The sequence below is a fragment of the Vicia villosa genome, linkage group LG5 (genome assembly GCF_029867415.1).
Source record: "Vicia villosa cultivar HV-30 ecotype Madison, WI linkage group LG5, Vvil1.0, whole genome shotgun sequence".
Lineage (NCBI taxonomy): Eukaryota > Viridiplantae > Streptophyta > Magnoliopsida > Fabales > Fabaceae > Vicia > Vicia villosa.
Window position 1 is genome coordinate 18821014 of NC_081184.1, and position 18575 is coordinate 18839588.

An 18575-nucleotide genomic window follows, 5' to 3' on the forward strand; every position below is an offset into this window, starting at 1 on the left:
TTATTAATTAAGCGAAAACGCCGTTTTTACACACTTTGAAAAAGGAAATACAGAGAAACTGAGAGAAAGGACTCTAAAACTTTGACGAAGAGCCGACTTCACGTTCTAACATCTTCTTTTGTTTCTTGAGCTGAGCGTTCTCTGACGTGAGCTGATCGATGATCCAGGAAGCAGGAGGGATATGATGAGAAAGTGACGTTTGTGTCACTTGTCGATCGAGTACTTCAAGTAACTCATCCTTCCTTCTTAGGATGTTCTGAATCTCAACGTTTTCCATGTTGACAATTCGATACTTGTTCCTCCAAGCATTCCTTTCTTGGCATACCTTGTTTAATGCTGCTTGCAGTTTTTTAACATCGGTGGAGAAAAGGTAAATTGGTTCCCTTAGGGGAATAGGTTCTTGATGTTGATATGGCATCCTGAGCTTGAACGCTCTGACGCGTACCCATTGAAGGTAAGGATCCAGGGAGATGCAAAGATGTTTTCCTAACAATCTTCTCCCTTTACTGTGAACAAAACGCCAGGCTTGGACAATTTCCTTCTTCAGCATGTTTCCATGATCGTCGATGTTCTTAAAGAACAGACCCTCCAATTGGATGTTACTTGGTATATTTTTCATAGGATAGCCGTATTGACGACGGGCTAAAGCTGGATTGTAACTAATTCCTCCCTTAGTTCCAATAAGGGGTATGTTGGGGAAACTTCCGCAACTGAAGATGATCTTGGTTTCGTCGTTGTCAGGACTACACCAATCAATGTCTGTATGAGTGAGAGACATGATTTTCTGTGACCAGTAAAGGCCATCCCTCATGTTCCAGAAAGTGCTAGACTTCGGTAGGTGCGAAACGAACCATTCGTATAACAACGGTACGCAGCATGTGATTAATCCTCCTCGCTGCAGGTTTCTTGAATGCACAGAGTGATAAGCATCCGCAAGCAAGGTTGGAACTGGATTTCCAATTAAGAAGATCTTAATTGCGTTGATGTCGACGAAATCGTTAATGTTAGGGAACAAAAACAATCCGTAAATAAGCAAAGCCAAGACTTCCTCAAATGCGCTCATATCTTGGATGCTGACGAAGTACCGAGCTTGATCAAACAGGAGGGCAATCCTTGAATTCCTCCTCTACTCACCATATGAGTTCTGATGTCGACTACGTTCAAAGGAGTAGTTGCAGCAATGATAATGTCGTCAGGATTCTTTTCCAAACCGGAGTACAGATCTTGTGCGTACACGGGTATTCCAATCAGACGAGAGTACTCCTCTAACGTAGGTATGAGCTGATAATCTGGAAAGGTGAAGCAGTGATACGTTGGATCGTAAAACTGTACCAAGGTGGGAAGGATCCCATCCACCATGTTGGTATTGAGCAAAGGCAGAAGTTTTCCATACTTCTCCTTGAAAGCCTGGGGGTTGACCACCAGTTTTCCGAGCTTTCCCAGTTCCTCGACCTGGGGAATCTTGAAGGTGTATTTCCTAGCTCTCTTTCTTCCGTAATCCATGGTATAGATCCTTAAGTCCTTTCTCCGTTTCTCTCTTTCTATGAAGTTCAAAACGTTCGATATTTAGTTTCCTTGAAAAACGACTCGAAAAAGACTCTTTTTGTTTTTAGTTGTTTATTAATGAATGATGCATGAATGCATGAATGCACACACAAGAGTTTTAAACAAACATGGCGTTGAAGGGTATAGTGGTCATGAAGTCAAAACGCAGTCTCCCGCCCCAATGGTAAACTAAGGTTAAGGATTTTTGTACCTGTAGAACGGGTTCTAGGGGTCTCAGAGTTTTTGCTCAACCTTAAAGATACGTTGATTGGTATCTATAAGAGAGTTTTCTCTGAGTGTAGTATCTGCGTGACAATTACTTCCGTAATCACCGCTCTACGTCCTAAAAAAGGCTTTAAGTGGGGTTAATGTGTTTCTAGGTCCTCCTGGTACAAATCAGTCTCGGAATGCAGTGGCGCAGTTAATCACAACCAGCCAAGCAAATCCCAAGAGTAGAATTGTGAACCAAGATTAGAGGGTCTTCACCGGGAAGACATCCTCCATCCTATCTTATGTTGCACTCAAATCCGGGTATAGGATTTCTCACCACAAGGGGGAATCAAGCCCTTTCCCGATACGGAAAAAACAAAATAAACAAATATAAATGCAGCAAACACATGATATGACACAGAGGTTAGGCAGGACCTCTCTTGCTTGAGGGGGAATTTGGCATCCCTAATTCCTCATTGGGGCTGGACCAGCAACAGGTCAACCATTGGTTTGGATGAAAAACCAAGGTTTTTAACACTTATATCCCCAGCAGAGTCGCCATTTTTCTGTGGTGGTCGTTTTCTTTACCTCCCCGTTTCACTTGGGAGGACGGCACGCTAAACCCTTCACGCGAAATTTGGAAGGAGAATGCGCCCGTGGTGGGATGAATTTTATTTCAGTTCTTCCTACGATATCACACGAACTTTCTTATTTGTCCTACGAGTAGGAAAGGGAAAAAAAGATCTCAACTAAACCCTAGGAGTTTGCTAAGTGTGGGGATTTACACCTAGACTAGAAATTCTGGAGTCCGGGGGGTCGGTTATACATAGGGAAGTGTTTAAACACCCTACATATCTGTAGTACTCTACAGGAACCTTCTCTGTGTCATTGTGTTTGTGTTTATTGCTAATGATTGGGAAAGTTTCTCCTTTGTATTAGGAGAGAGAATTGAATTGATTTTAAAAGACAGACAGACAAACAAACTGACTATTTTTGGTATTTTATTAGCTCGCTGAGATTCCTTGTGAACCTCATGCCTACATATCCCTAGTGGAAGTCAGAGCTTAATGTAGTTCGGGGAACTAACTAGGGAAATTAATTGTTTTTTTGTGCCTTGCTCGAAGCTCAAGGTTGAAGCTTGGAATTAAATCTCTGTTTACAGTAAAGAGACATGGAATTATCTCTACAGAGAGGTATTTGTACTATTCTACCACAAACATTTAAAGGAGTGACAGAATAACTGAATTCATTTCATTCAAGAGGGGGACCTTACTTGTGTATGTGCAAGTATACCAGTCAAATGCCTCTTAAATGAAAGAAAGATGCTCATCCAAATTAGGGAAAGTTACCACATGTCTGGGTTTTACTGCCAGCTCATGCCTTTCAAAATCCTAAATGGGAGACTTGATTAAAATTGAAATGAAATGTTTGTTTGTTTGAATGTGGTAGAGTAGTAAAAATATCTCTCTATAGAGATAAGCTATGCTTATCTACTGTATAAAAGATTTGACTTTAGCTGGCTTGTATGAGGCCCAAGCTTGAGGCTTTTTGATTGATTAATTGATATTATTGACTCTGGGAGATGACTCCACTGGGGATTAATTACAGGGTATTTTTGTGTTCTGTACAAAGCCCAGAATTGAGGCTGACTCTACTTAGGGAGACTCTATTTATGTGCCTTGTACAAAGCCCAAGGTTGTGGCTAACTGTTGAGGATAATTGAATGAATGACTCTATTTTATGTGCCTTGTACAAAGCCCAAGGTTGTGGCTGACTCTAGCTAGGGAAAAACACTATTTTCTGCCTTGTACAAAGCCCAAGGTTGTGGCGGACTCTTAAATGAATTAAGTATGGATGACTATATGGGGAAAGATCCTAAGTGTTAGGAATCTTTGACACATGAAAGATATGGTTTATCTGCCTTGTACAAAGCCCAAGGTTGTGGCTACTGAGTGATGAAGGACTCACTGGGGAGACTCTATTATCTGCCTTGTACAATGCCCAAGGTTGAGGCTGACTCTTGACAGGGGAGTTTTATTGTTTGGGTGCCTTGTATGAAGCCCAAGGTTGAGGCTAACTGTTTTTGTTGGTTTTGACTCTACTGAAGAGGTTTTATTTATTAAAAGACTGTTTTTTCTTTGGAAGCTAACCCTTTCCAGGGATTTTGACTCAGCTGGTGAATTTGTCTGTTAAAAGACTGACTTTATCATGTTTTTTGGAGGCTAACCCTTTCCAGGGGTTTTGACTCTTTTGGGGAAATTATCTCCTAAGAGAAATGAATCTTTATTATTTTGACATTTAATGATTGACTTTGGAGGCTAACCCTTTCCAGGGGTTTTTTTATTAAAATGAAGGAATGTGTGGAAGCTAACCCTTTCCAGGGATTTTGACTTTTTAGACAGATGTTGGAGGCTAACCCTTTCCAGGGGTTTTTAAAATGAATGGCAGAAAGATTATCTAATGGGACTTCTTGTTTAAAGCCCAAGATGAAGGCTGACTCAATGCTGAGGATGATCAAACATGGATCCTAGACTCTGCTAAGGAAGATTGATGAAGATAAGGGTGACAGAGAATGTCCATGTCTCTCATTCCAAAAATGTACTCAATGCAAAATTGAGACAAACTTAGCTTGTTTAAAGTCTGGTTTAAATTGGAAGAAACTCACCAGGGTAGGCTAAAAGGTGACTAAAGACCTGTTCCTATGTTTATAAGAAACCTGATGGGTCCTTGTATACAAGCTCAAGAGGAAGCTGGAAATGCTTTTAAGAAGCCTGTGGGTCCTTGTACAAAGCCCAAGAGGAGGCTAATCGAGGGTCCTTGTTATAGCACAAGAGAAAGCTATGTAGTTTTGAACTTATTTTGGCTCTAAGCAAGTGGGTAAGAGGTTTCACCGGGAATAATTCCTCTTTGGGTGGATGTGTCCTATTATTTGGATTCTAAGGTTTTTGCCAAGATGTTTCACCGGGAATAATTCATCTTGGGGGTTTGAACTACAGATCTCTAATTAGGAAAGAGCCTTCACCGGGAAGACATTCTCAATCCTAGGTCATATTCCTAATATATATATATATATATAGTTTAACTGTCCTAAGGTTTATACTCAAACGCAGTTCTAAACTAATATATGCACAGTTTATATTTGACAGTAATTTAAATAAAGACTGTAAATTGAAAGCTTGTAAAGCCTAACCTGGATGGAGTGGAGGCCATTGAAGAAGTATGTACAGAGCCTCAACAGTATTTTTGTTGTTTTGTTGATAACAATTGAATATATATGATAAACAGTTAATGGTTTTTGAAAACAGAAGAAGTGAAGATGGACAAAGGTCACATAGGTATCTGAAGAGTTTCACCGGGAATAATGCCCTTCAAATACCAGAGGAATGTTTTGAAAATAGAAAGAAGATTTTGAAAATACAGTTTTGAAAACAAGCTAAGAAGAGAAGGTTTTTGGGACTTACACTCTATTAGAGGCCCAGTACTTTGCAGTACTGGTGATAAAAAAAACAGTTGGAAATGATTTGAAATGATATAAGGTTTTGTTGTTTGAAAACCTTAATCATTTGATTTAATCAGAGATTGAAAACAGTTTTGAGAATTGACAAAAGTCAACTTAATTAAAGTAAAAATAAAGATTTTTACTTAATTAAGACCTAAACAATTAGGGTTTTATCATAAACTTATTTACAAAGTGATTAGGTTAAAATAAAGTGATAATATATATTTAAAGTATTTAAGAAAACACTTAAAAACATACTATTTTAAACCTAATTAAAATTCAAGAAATAAATAATATTTTTATGATTTTTTTGACTATTCACAAAATAGATATATTAAATAATAGGTGTATGAAAAATGAAGTGAAAATGATTTATTTTGATAGGTGAATTAATTGTGTGAAGTTGTGAGGAAATTTAGTGTAAAAAGTGATAAAAAAAATGGTTTTGTCACCTAGAGGGGTTGAACTCACGCCCTCCAAGTCATTGGCCAAAACACCCACCATCTGGGCTACGCGCTCAGTTTGTTTAAGATGCACACCTAACTTATTATATTTTCAAACAAGTGGCCAAACATTGAAAAATAAATGAAGCAAAAAGTCTGGGGCGAGGGGGATTCGAACCCCAGACCTTGGGCATGAGGAGACTAAGAGCGCATGTGTGGCCACTAGGGCAAGTTGTTCAGTCGTTAATAAAACGCACACCATTCAAAATAAAATAAACTCTCCCCTGAGAATTCAAATTTGCGCGCCACCACCATCTTCATCTTCAACCTCAAGCTCTCCATTTTTGAATTTCTGAACTTACTCGTTTCTCAACCATTTGCAACGATGTAAACATGAAACTTGCTCTAAATTCACTCACGATTCTAAATATGTAACTAACATGACCTATCATTAACTACATCTAACTAATTTACCAGAAATCGTGAAGAACCCTAAAATTTCAAAATTAAATTAAATGACTATACTGAAAGATAAATGGATGATGATAGAGGGTTTTCAATCCTCTGATGATGCTGAACAAGATAGAATCGAGCTATTTCACAAAGAGTACTTAAATTAAAGAGAGGGAGTTCAGAAACTTACCTCTGAAAATGGAGATCGTGAGGATGATAGAGAGCAACTGGGCTTGTATGAATGATCCCAAAAGCTTCCTTGTGGCTCAGTGATGCTAACTGAATGCTTGTAATGACCTCAAACCTCCTGAATTGTTCTATGGACCTCCCTCGATTTCAGCTTCAAGTGAACATGGAGGGTGTTGATTCTCGAGTTACAGATGAGCTGCAGCCATCTGGTTAGCTTCACTATGACCTGAGGAGTGTGTCTGGATGATTGGCTTGCCTTGAAACCTTCTGAATCACTCCATGGACCTCCAACTGCAGATGCTCTAAAGTGAGAGCAACAATGGTGTTCCTCCACCTACAGAAATGATCCAGGTGCTTGGATCACCTCAAATGACCTCCCTTGAGATGTTAGAATGCTCACTTCCCAAAGATAAGCTCTGGTTTGAAGAAATCGATTCTTCTTGCCAAAGAACTTTGAAAAACAATGAACAAGAGAAGAGAAAGAGAAAGCAAGTAATATGGTTGCTTTGGTGTGTTTTTCTACTGAATTGTGCTCTCCTATTTATAGGCAAATGTCTCAGTACTGAGTGAGAGAGTGAGCTTGCTTAGTGAAGCAAGTTTGGTTTCTTAGCCATGAAGAAATTTCAAAGAATATCCAAGTGTGATCATTGCATTTTCGAGCCACCTCCCCTATCCATTGATTCTATCTGATCTTAGGGGACAATTCAGATGCAAAGTGAGCTCTAATTGGTTGGTGAGAAGATTCCTTGGGTGATTCATCAATTTGCCATAAATTCTCAAATGTAATCATTACATAATCACATGTTCTTGTTTTAGGAATCTTCTTCAATTATCATGGCATGGTGAAAATGAATGCATGGCATGTTTGCAGATGTATTATGGGTCATGTAGCATCTGTATTTGAGGTCATGTGCACAAAACTTCAAAGTTCCAAAATGATGCATGACCTATAATTTCACTTCATGAGGCCAACTTTGAACAAGCATAACTCTTAGCTCAAATTGAATTTTGAGAAGGTTGAACACAATTTGGAAAGCCCTAAACATCTAATTTAAATAATTAGTTTATGTCTTCTTCAGAATCCTTTGGGAAATTTGTGAAAAATGAGGCCAAAGTTGGAAGAAAACTAGGTTAAAACACTTAGAAAAATTTCTAAGTGTTTATGACCTAAACTTCAAAATTTCCAAAACTTCATAAATGGTTGATCTTTTGAAAAAAGTTCCCTTGTAAGATGTTGTTTTATTTGGCAAGATCTACAACTTTCATGTTGGAAGTTTTTTGAGTTGTGTAGGTGAAATTTTGAGATCTCACCATGCCTTAAAAAACCCTAATTCCCGACTTTTCGCTCCTTGATGAATTTCTTTGAATTTCTTTGGCCAAATGACTTTGACATCCATATATTGATGATATTGATCTTTGAAAGTCATTTTTTGACCAAAAACCTTAAAAGTCAATGATGATCCTTCACAGTTGACTTTTTCCTGACAAAGTGAATTTTTGGGCTTTTGTGTAGAAATAAGATCTTCTCCCTAAATGGATGATATAAATGGAATATATGGAGGTATTAGAGATCCTTGAATCATGTCTTGAGTTTTGGATTCATGCCCTGATCAAAAGTCAACTATCTTGGTGAATTAGGTCAAAACCCTAATTTGTCGACCATGTGAAAATAATGACTGTAGACTTTGAATTGAAGTGTGATGTCTAGTAGATCTTGTCATATGAGTTATTTGAAGATGATTGATGTCTTTGAATGACCCTCTGAGGTTTTTTAGGGTTTCCCAAATGTGATCCCTGATTTTAGTCCTTGATAGGCTCAAAACCCTAGTCTGGTGACCTGAGTAAACCTGTACTCATATGATTGGATGTCTAATCAATCATAGATGAGAAAAGTGAAGTTTTTGAGCCCCATGATTGTATTAGAGACTAATCTTTGTATTGATTGATCCTTTGCCTGAGCTTTCTTGTCTTTGAGCATCCTCGATTAGGTACCAGATGGAGAAATGACTGCTCTGGGTACTTGTCTTGACCTGATGAAAAATCCTGAAGATATGCCATCTCAGGGGGGTCAAAAATTAGGGTATGACACTAGGATCTTTTCCCCATAGAGTCATCCATACTCAGTTTATTTAAGAGTCTGCCACAACCTTGGGCTTTGTACAAGGCAGAAAATAATGTTTTCCCTAGCTAGAGTCAGCCACAACCTTGGGCTTTGTACAAGGCACACAAAATAGAGTCATTCATTCAATTATCCTCAACAGTCAGCCACAACCTTGGGCTTTGTACAAGGCACACAAAATAGAGTCATTCATTCAATTATCCTCAACAGTCAGCCACAACCTTGGGCTTTGTACAAGGCACATAAATAGAGTCTCCCTAAGTAGAGTCAGCCTCAATTCTGGGCTTTGTACAGAACACTAAAATACCCTGTAATTAATCCTCAACGGAGTCATCTCCCAAAGTCAATAATAATTAATTAATCAAAAAGCCTCAAGCTTGGGCCTCATACAAGCCAGCTAAAGTCAAATCTTTCATACAGTAGATAGACACAGCTTATCTCTATAGAGAGATATTTTTACTACTCTACCACATTCAAACAAACAAACATTTCAATTTCAATTTCATTCAAAGTCTCCCATTTAGGACTCTGAAAGACATGCTCTGGCACATCCCCGGACTTGTACACTTTCCCTAATTTGGATGAGCATCTTTCTTTCATTTTAGAGGCACGATGGCTGTCATACTTGATCAACCAAGTAGACTCCCCTCTTAATGAAACATCATTTTTTTTTTAGCTTTTCTGTCACTTTTAAATGTTTGTGGTAGAATAGTACAAATACCTCTCTGTAAAGATGACTTCATGTCTCTTTACTGTAAACAGAGATTTAATTCCCAAGCTTCAACCTTGAGCTTCAAGCAAGGCACCAAAAACAATTAATTTCCCTAGTTAGTTCCCCGAACTACATTAAGCTCTGACTTCCACTAGGGATATGTAGGCATGAGGTTCACAAGGAATCTCAGCGAGCTAATAAAATACCAAAAATAGTCAGTCTGTCTGTCTGTCTGTCTTTCCAAATCAAATCAATTCCTTCTCCTAACACAAAGGAGAAACTTTCCCAATCATTAGCAGCAAACACAATCACAATGACACAGAGAAGGTTCCTGTAGAGTACTACAGATATGTAGGGTGTTTAAACACTTCCCTATGTATAACCGACCCCCCGGACTCCAGAATTTCTAGTCTAGGTGTAAATCCCCACACTTAGCAAACTCCTAGGGTTTAGTTGAGATCTTTTTTCCCCTTTCCTACTCGTAGGACAAATAAGAAAGTTCGTGTGATATCGTAGGAAGAACTGAAATAAAATTCATCCCACCACGGGCGCATTCTCCTTCCAAATTTCGCGTGAAGGGTTTAGCGTGCCGTCCTCCCAAGTGAAACGGGGAGGTAAAGAAAACGACACCACACTCGTGCATCGTTTTTGGTCCCAATCTTGTCTCATGGAGCTCCAAAAAACAGTCCTTAGTTGCTCGCTCAATCACTGAGGCTGAGTTTAGAGCATTGGCTCACTCTACTTCTAAACTCCTCTGGCTTGCGTCTCTATTAACTAAACTTAGCATACTGTTTCATACTCCAACACTGTTATGTGACAACCTAAGTGCTGTCCTTCTTTCTCACAATTCGGTTCTGCATGCTCGCACCAAACATATTGAATTAGATATTCATTTTGTTCGCGAAAGAGTGGCTGCTCATCAAATGCTAATCAAACATGTCTCTGCCACAGCATAAATCGCATACACACTCACTAAACCGCTAGGCACGGCTGCCTTCCAGGATCTTCGCACCAAACTTAAGGTTGTTAACTATCCTTCAGTTTGAGGGGGGTATTGGAGAATATTTCTATATATCTTTTTCTATCTGCTTTATGTGTTTGGTGTGCTGTATTTTGTTGATTGGTTATAATCTGTTAGCCTAGGTGTCTTATGATTAGTGGCTAACAATGCGGCTATGGATAACTCGTATATATACTCTTGTATCGCAACTGTTAACACTTAATGTGAATATCATTCTTCTTCTATTCTTCTTCACTTGTACCTCTCAATTTCCCTTTCTCTATGAGATGAGATCAGAGATCCATCTCTAACACAGCACAACAAAATGACACCACCACCTAACACCATAGATAAGTTTTGCATCTAATTGATTATTAGAATTTTTCCATCTAACCCAATGATCCTATATTATATCAGGGAGCATAGAATTTTTTCCATCTATTCAAATGATCCCATAATAAATAATAGATCACAGATTTTTTTTCAATCTATTCAATTGACCCCATACTAAATCATAGAGCATATATTTCTTCCCATCTTTTCCAATGATCCTATATTAAATCATGAGCATTAGTTAGTTTAATGAATCGATTAATTGATAACATTATATCTGACGTCCATCAAATATTAAAGATAAAATCACACTCCAAGAAAAATGTTCTTTTGCGAATTGATTTAGTGACATGAAAATCATGTGGCCAAAAATTTGCACCTGCGACGTGATTATCATGTCACTATATTTTTTAATATTAAAATAATTAGAATAACATTAGCACATGGGAAATCAACTTTTTATTTTTAAAAAATGTTTGTAGCATGTTAATCACGTCGCAACATAAAAATTAAAATAGAAAGATTAAAAGGGTCAGGCGTTCTGATGGGGGAGTTTAAAATTTTTCATAAATTAGTTTGTGGCATGTATATCATGTCGCAACAGTTTAAGAGGGAAAACTTTCTGGCTTTAAATTGATGCGGTGCAGGTTGGTGCAAGTTGACTGACTCAAGTTTCCGACCGTTGCACACTTGCGACACAATTTTTATTTCGCAAAATTGCGGCGTGTTAATCACGTCATTGCATCATAATGATTGATTTGACTCACTACTAGAAATATATGATTTACCTGCAAAATTACCTGCGAAAATATTCCGCAGGTATACCTGCATATTTGATCTCTTGTTAAAATATAAAATTTTATATAGGATTTTAAATTTATAAATTATTTTTACTATTTTTGGTTGGAATTAAATAATAACTTATATATATATATATATATATATATATATATATATATATATATATATATATATATATATATATATATATATATATATATATATATTAAACGTGAAGAGAATATTTTTCTTAATATTTTTTATTTTATTGATCAATAAAAAATACTTATATGCTTAATTTTTTATTTTGAATTAAAATAAATTATGACTTTTTAAATTTATCTTTATGTAATTTTATTTAACTTTATATTTTAGTAAAAAGAGAATTGAATAAGTATAAGTATTAAAAGTATTATTATTTTTTTTCTTAAACTATTTTATTTTAGGGTAATGCTAACTTGTGCCCCAATGGCACATGTTAAGAAAATATAAATGAAATGTTTGTATTGAAAAAGTAAATAAATAAATTAACTATGAACTTTTAATCAAATCAATACACAATTTTCAAACACAAAGTTTCTATATCCAACACAAACATTTCATTTATAGATTTCTAAACATGTGCCTTGGGGCACAAGTTAGCATTACCCTTAATTTTATCATTTTTACTCCTAACATTTTCTCTTTCATTTTCCAATGATGCGAAAGGTGAACACGCTCTGTTTTCGTCATTTTCTCTGAAAATCCTAGCGCTGCCATCGAACCACCTTTTTCCTCTCCCTCCGTCACCACACCTCCAATCGAAGAAACGAGGTCATTTTCGTGCTCATCATCATGTGACCTTCAACTTTAACCAGTTGGATTTTTGTTTTAGACAATATCACTTCCATCCACCCTTTCACTACCTCCGGCCGCCGCGACTCTAGACGAAGAACGATGGCCTTTTCTGCTCCGATCATGTATTTATTGACATTCATGTTTTTCTTTCTCATAGTTTAAGGATTTGTTAATTGATCTGTCACTGTTCTTTATGAGTACGAAGAGTTTAGATTTCACTGCAAGGATTTGAAAAATGATAATTTATAAATGTGTTATTTGTAGATTTTTAACAAACAACAAGAAATATTATGCATCCTGTTTTCATCAGCTAAGTCTTCAATCTAGTCACTGTGAATAATCATGAGCAAAATCCCAAATCTATGTCACTCATAAATAGGGGTGGGAATAGGCCAGGCCGGCCTACAGGGACCTATGGCCTAGCCTATATAAGGCCAGACCAGGCCAAGCTTATTTAATAAAAAGGTCAGGTTTAGGCTTTTCTAAAAGCCTATTTAATAAAATAGGCTAGACTTAGGCTATTAAAAAAGTCTATGAAACTTTATAGGCCGGCCTATATTTTCATGTATATTAAAAATAGGCTAAATAGATCGGCCTATATTTGCATGTCTATTAGAAAAAAAGCTAAATAGACAAGCCTATATATGCATATATATTAGAACAAAGGTTACATAGGACGACTTATAAGGTTTCTTAAATAATATGGATTAATTGAAAACCATAATGAAAAATAGGCTTTTAAATAGGCTTTCAGGCTAGGCCGGACTTTTAAAAAGGCTAGGCCAAAAAAGAGAGAGCCTATTATAGACCACAGGTCAGGCTCAGGCCTTTCAAGTATATCGTAAGCCAGGCCCAGGCCTTATAAAGTCTAGCCTAGCTTATTTCCACCCCTACTAATAAAAATCACTCAAAGCTTTATATCAAAATTAGTTTTCAATTTGATCCCACTATAAATGAACTTTAGAGAAATTTAATGTTAGGATTTAAATAAAGGAATGGATGAGACATATATATAAAAAGGTTAAATGATAAAACCAAGTTTAATGCATTTTCATCAAGTTGACTCAAATTACATTCTGGCTTCATTCAAATCACCATTTAAAATATGATACGAATTCAACATGATTCAAATCACCCTTTTACATATGATTCAAGTAATTCATCATCATGATTTCAATAACCATTTTCTACAAGTTGATTCAAATAATGTTAAATGTATTCGAGTAAGCCCTTGTATGCTATTTATGTTATTTTAATTTGCATTTACTAGTAACAAACCCGTGCGTTCGCACGGGTTCTGGTACGGGACGCGCAGTTGTTTCAAATGCATATTTTTTAATAGAAAAAATGTATATGAAAAGTAATTAACATTTTGATCAATAATTTCATGTTACCGTTAACATTCAATATTTTGATAAATATCTTAATGTTCCCGTTAATATTCAATATTGTGACCAGTAACTTCAGGTTCCCGTTAATATTCAATATTGTGATTAGTAACTTTATGTTCCCGTTAATATTTAATATTTGAATCAGTAACTTCAGGTTTCCGTTAATATTCATTATTGTGTGATCAGTAACTTCATATTCCTGTTAATATTCAATATTTAATCAGTAACTTCAGGTTCCCGTAAATATTCAATATTGTGATCTGTAACTTCGTGTTACTGTTAATATTCACTATTTTGATCAGTAACTTCATGTTCCCTTTAATATTCAATATTTTAATCAGTAACTTCAAGTTCCCATTAATATTCAATATTGTGATCAGTAACTTCATGTTCCCGTTAATATGCAATACAAATAATCAGTAACTTCATGTTCCCGTTAATATGCAATATTGTGATCAGTAACTTCATGTTCCCGTTAATATTCACTATTTGATCATTAACTTCATGTTTCCGTTAATATTCACTATTTTAATCAGTAACTTCAAGTTCCCGTTAAAATTCAATATTGTGATCAGTAACTTCATGTTCCCGTTAATATTCAATACAAATAATCAATAACTTTAGGTTCCCGTTAATATGCAATATTGTGATCAGTAATTTCAGGTTCCCGTTAATATGCAATATTGTGATCAGTAACTTCATGTTTTCGTTAATATTCACTATTTTGATCAGTAACGTCATGTTCCCGTTAATATTCAATATTTTAATCAGTAACTTCAGGTTCCCGTTAATATTCAATATTGTGATCAGTGACTTCATGTTTTCGTTAATATTCAATACAAATAATCAACAACTTCAGGTTCCCGTTAATATGCAATATTGTGATCAGTAACTTCAGGTTTCCTTTAATATGCAAAGATAAATGTTTTTAAGTGTGAAAAATTATTCAATATTTGAATCAATAGTAAAGTTGTTACCGCTTATAACAATAATATATTTTTGTATATGAAAATATTTTAATAAAACATAATAAAATACTTTCATATCCTAAAATGTTGTAATTTAAAAAACTTAATAAAAAATATTATGAATAAAAAATAATATTAAAATATTTAATGTTGTAAGAAAAATAATATTTTATATTAATGACTAATCCAGCTTATAATCTCTTTCATTATCACAAAAAAAAATTATATGATTAATACATAGATTAATTAATTAATATTAATATAATATAATTTTAGAGCAATTACGCAAGATAATAGAAATCTAACTTTATGCTCCAAAATCAAAAGAAAAGAGGAGATGATAGAAGGGTATTATATGATTTATATTAGTTAGAAGGGTAATAATAGAACTTATATTATCCATTAAGAATATTCTTGGTATAATAGAGACATGTTAGAAGGGTATTATATTGGGCTTTTAGTAGCGTTTGGGCTTTTATGTTATTATTATCCATTAAGAATATTATATAATATAGTCTCATAGAGACATTTGGAATCAATCAATGAAATCAAGTTATCTTTTTATCTCTATTTTTCTTAGCTTAATTTTAATGTCTTTATCTTTATTGTAGAAACCCTAATTCTATATTCTTGGTAGGATTAGCTTCCCATCAATTGGTGCTTTCATCATGTACTAAAAATCCTCCTACGGATTACCCTTATCTTACACCTTCATCTCATCAATGGAGCATTCCTCCTACCTATCCCACAAACCCCTCTTTCATAACTCCTACCACACCTTCATTTCCATCCTTTCCATGGGAACTTTTCTCACCCTATTACACAAATCCATATGTTCCAACACCATCACCATATTGTAGCAACCTGCCCTAAAAATTAGCTTTTTAAAGTCGCCACCTATTCTACCAGGGCGAATAGGAAACCCTACACAGTTAAGAGATTTCTGGGTAAGTTATTATATTCAGGTCAAGGGAAGGTGTTAGGCACTCTTAACCCTTTCCTAAGGTTTTGAGTTTAAGGCAAAGGTTTATGGCTAAAAGTGTTAAGGTTTATAGCTAAGGAAATGAATAGGGTGAAAAATGAGATTTGAATTAATTGAGATTTTGGGGAAGGGGACTCGCCTTGTTGCCAAGTGCCTACATACCTCCTTATGGAGGATCAGAGTCTACATAGTTCGGGGCAGGGTTGTACGCCTTAGATTTAGTATGAATGTGTTGAAGGTATTTTGAGTTACCTTATTGTAGTTTTGAAATCCGTAGTTTGCAAGGTATTTCGAATTACCTTATCGAAGTGATGAAAATCCATAGTTTTGGTTTGATGTGTTTTAAATGGCGTACAACCCTGATTTTAATTTGTTCTATTAATCGCAATGATCAATAGGTTTGATCACCATAATTAACAGATTTATAAAGGATTTCTAACAATTCTAATCGATAGATTCGATTATCACTAATAGCAAATAAATGTATTTTAAAAATTGATTTATTTAATTTTATCGTTACTCCTCATAATCAATCGATTTGATTACAAATAATAACGAATTGATAAAGAGAAATATGCTAATCATCGTAACCAATAAGATGGTTAAAACCTTTTAGCAAAATAAAAACCTTATTTTTATTTTAGTTAATTAATTAATTGATTATTAACCATCGCGACCGATTAATTCGGTCGAAATGAATAATAAATAAAATCCTAGTATTTTGGCCAAATGGCCAGTGGGATTGGGCAAACCCTAATACCTGATAACCTTTCTATGGTTTTTTGTGATTTTTAACTGTTTAAAACTAATTAAATAAATTAAACGAAATAATCAAATAATCGGGAAATAATCCTAAACCTTAGTTATTAGCTTAATCCTAATTTTATTATCCTAACCCTAATTAAATAAATTAATCAAATTAAACATAGTTAATTAACATTTAATCTAAAGATTAAATAATAAAGTAAATAGAAAAAAACCTGGCTTTGATCATGTGTTGCTGCTTATTGATAGTGTATGATAGGACTGCACCTTTGAAGGCGTTGGATCATGCTTTGGTGAGATCTGAGGGCTGAGATATGAAGGTGCACCATAAACTCCCTTTGTCAGCGTGTACTTGATCTGGGATAAACCTAACACACAAAGGGTTAAAATATAAAGCGTGGAGGGTAGGGATCGAACCCAGGCCCTCACGCTGAACACCAAAACGTCTTTACCAGCTGCGCTGCGTGGATGAACTGATATTGGATCGCAACCGTATGATGATAATAGATCCACTATTTGCTTATGATTTCAAACGAAAGTTGCTGATGGGCCCACCTCCAGATGTCCAACCAACCAAAACAAAGATGAGTGCTTGGACTTTTTTGACTGACCAATCAGTGACGCTGACACGCCACGCGGCCATTGACTGTCGCCTGTAGTAGTCCAACCACCTCCCATGGAGTTCGCCTCCTTCTTCTCCGGCGATACATCTTCCTTCACATGCGAAACAGCGACCAAAATGAAAAAAGAAATACCTAGACCCACCAAACTTGATGCTGCAATTTCAATGAAGCAGTTAGTTTGCATTTAGGAAGTCTGCAACCATCAGAACAATGGTGAGGGACCTCAGCGCCCTAACAATGGCGTTTTTTGATTCAAGGCACAAACTTCACATGTGATACGTTAGAATCGTTCCACTTAACACCCTGACCACGATTATGCACATCAAATGGATCAACAAGGTATAAATTAATGGATTCGAAGTTCTAAGGACCTTACCTCCGGTGAAGACAAGATGAGAGGTTCCGGATGGTTGCCGGCTTGAGTAATGGTCGGATCAGGTTCCTCAAATCCTCAGGAGCATGAGGCAATCCTCTAAATTGGATGGAAGTGGCTGTTTGTGAGGGAAAACTCTTGCCCTAATTTTTGAGAAAACTTTGCAAGCATGAATAACGTTCCTTTTGCGGCCAGTCCTCCCCCCTGCGTCTCAGTCCCTTTTTTTATTTATAGGGAACTAATTAGGTTAACAAAAACCATATCAAATCGTCATGATTTGCATGGTTGAAACTTGATTTGGAGATGATATTAAAACTTTCTTTTTTTAGTCCTCAATCAAGCCTTAATACACACGATCCCCTTCTCTCAAAAATCAGACTTTTAGCTTCTAGAAAGATTCTCCATATTTTTTGTGATTTAAATTAATTATTTCATTTTTAATGATTTATTTATTATCTAAATGAATTAAAATTCAAATAAATATTAGTAAAAATCATAAAAATAAAATTATGGATGTAAAGGCCTCTCTTAAGGTCATGGGCATATTTAGAACCCAAATGATAGACCCATTAGTCTAGAAAACCAAAATTACCTAATTAAGGTTTTGTGTATTTCACTAAAATCGACCAACTTCTGAGCCTCGTATCTCCTTCAATTTTTTCCATATGACCATGCTCTAGGACTTTTTGGAAAGCTTAAAGAGTCCTCTAAATGACCCTTCTGGTTTCATCTCAATTGAAGCTTCCATTATCATGTTATGGTTTTTTGAAAAAGATGACCTTTTATTGACCTTTTTGGAGGACCTGTAATGTATTGGATCATATCTCTTGAATGAAGCATTTCTGGCCTTGGCATGTGAGACACAAAGTTGTAGAAAATCCAATTTCCTTCAAATAGGCCTTAAGTGAGGAATTTCTAATGTTCCATGTGAAAGTTATGGCCAGTCAAAGTTGAGTTGACTTTTTAGTTAAAAAACCCTAATTTGAACCTTTGACTTTGTTCATTTCTGAGTTTTTATTAATGAATCATGATCAACCTTTGATCAAATGATGGATATAACCTCAAATACTTGATGTTGACCAAAAGTCTTGAAGTTTGACTGTATTTTGACTATAGTTGACTTTTAGGTCAAACTAGTCGACTGTGGATCATCTGAGCATTTGAATGAGCAATCCTTGGAATTGAAGCTTGACTTTTGACATAAAGATACCTTGAACCCTAATAAACCATATGAAATCCATTGGAACCGTTGATACATCTTTTCTTCTTAGAAAATCCAAAACCCTAATTTGAAAACCCTTTGATTAGGAGAGAATGACTTGAGTTTAACCATTGAGCCTTGAACCCTTGAAG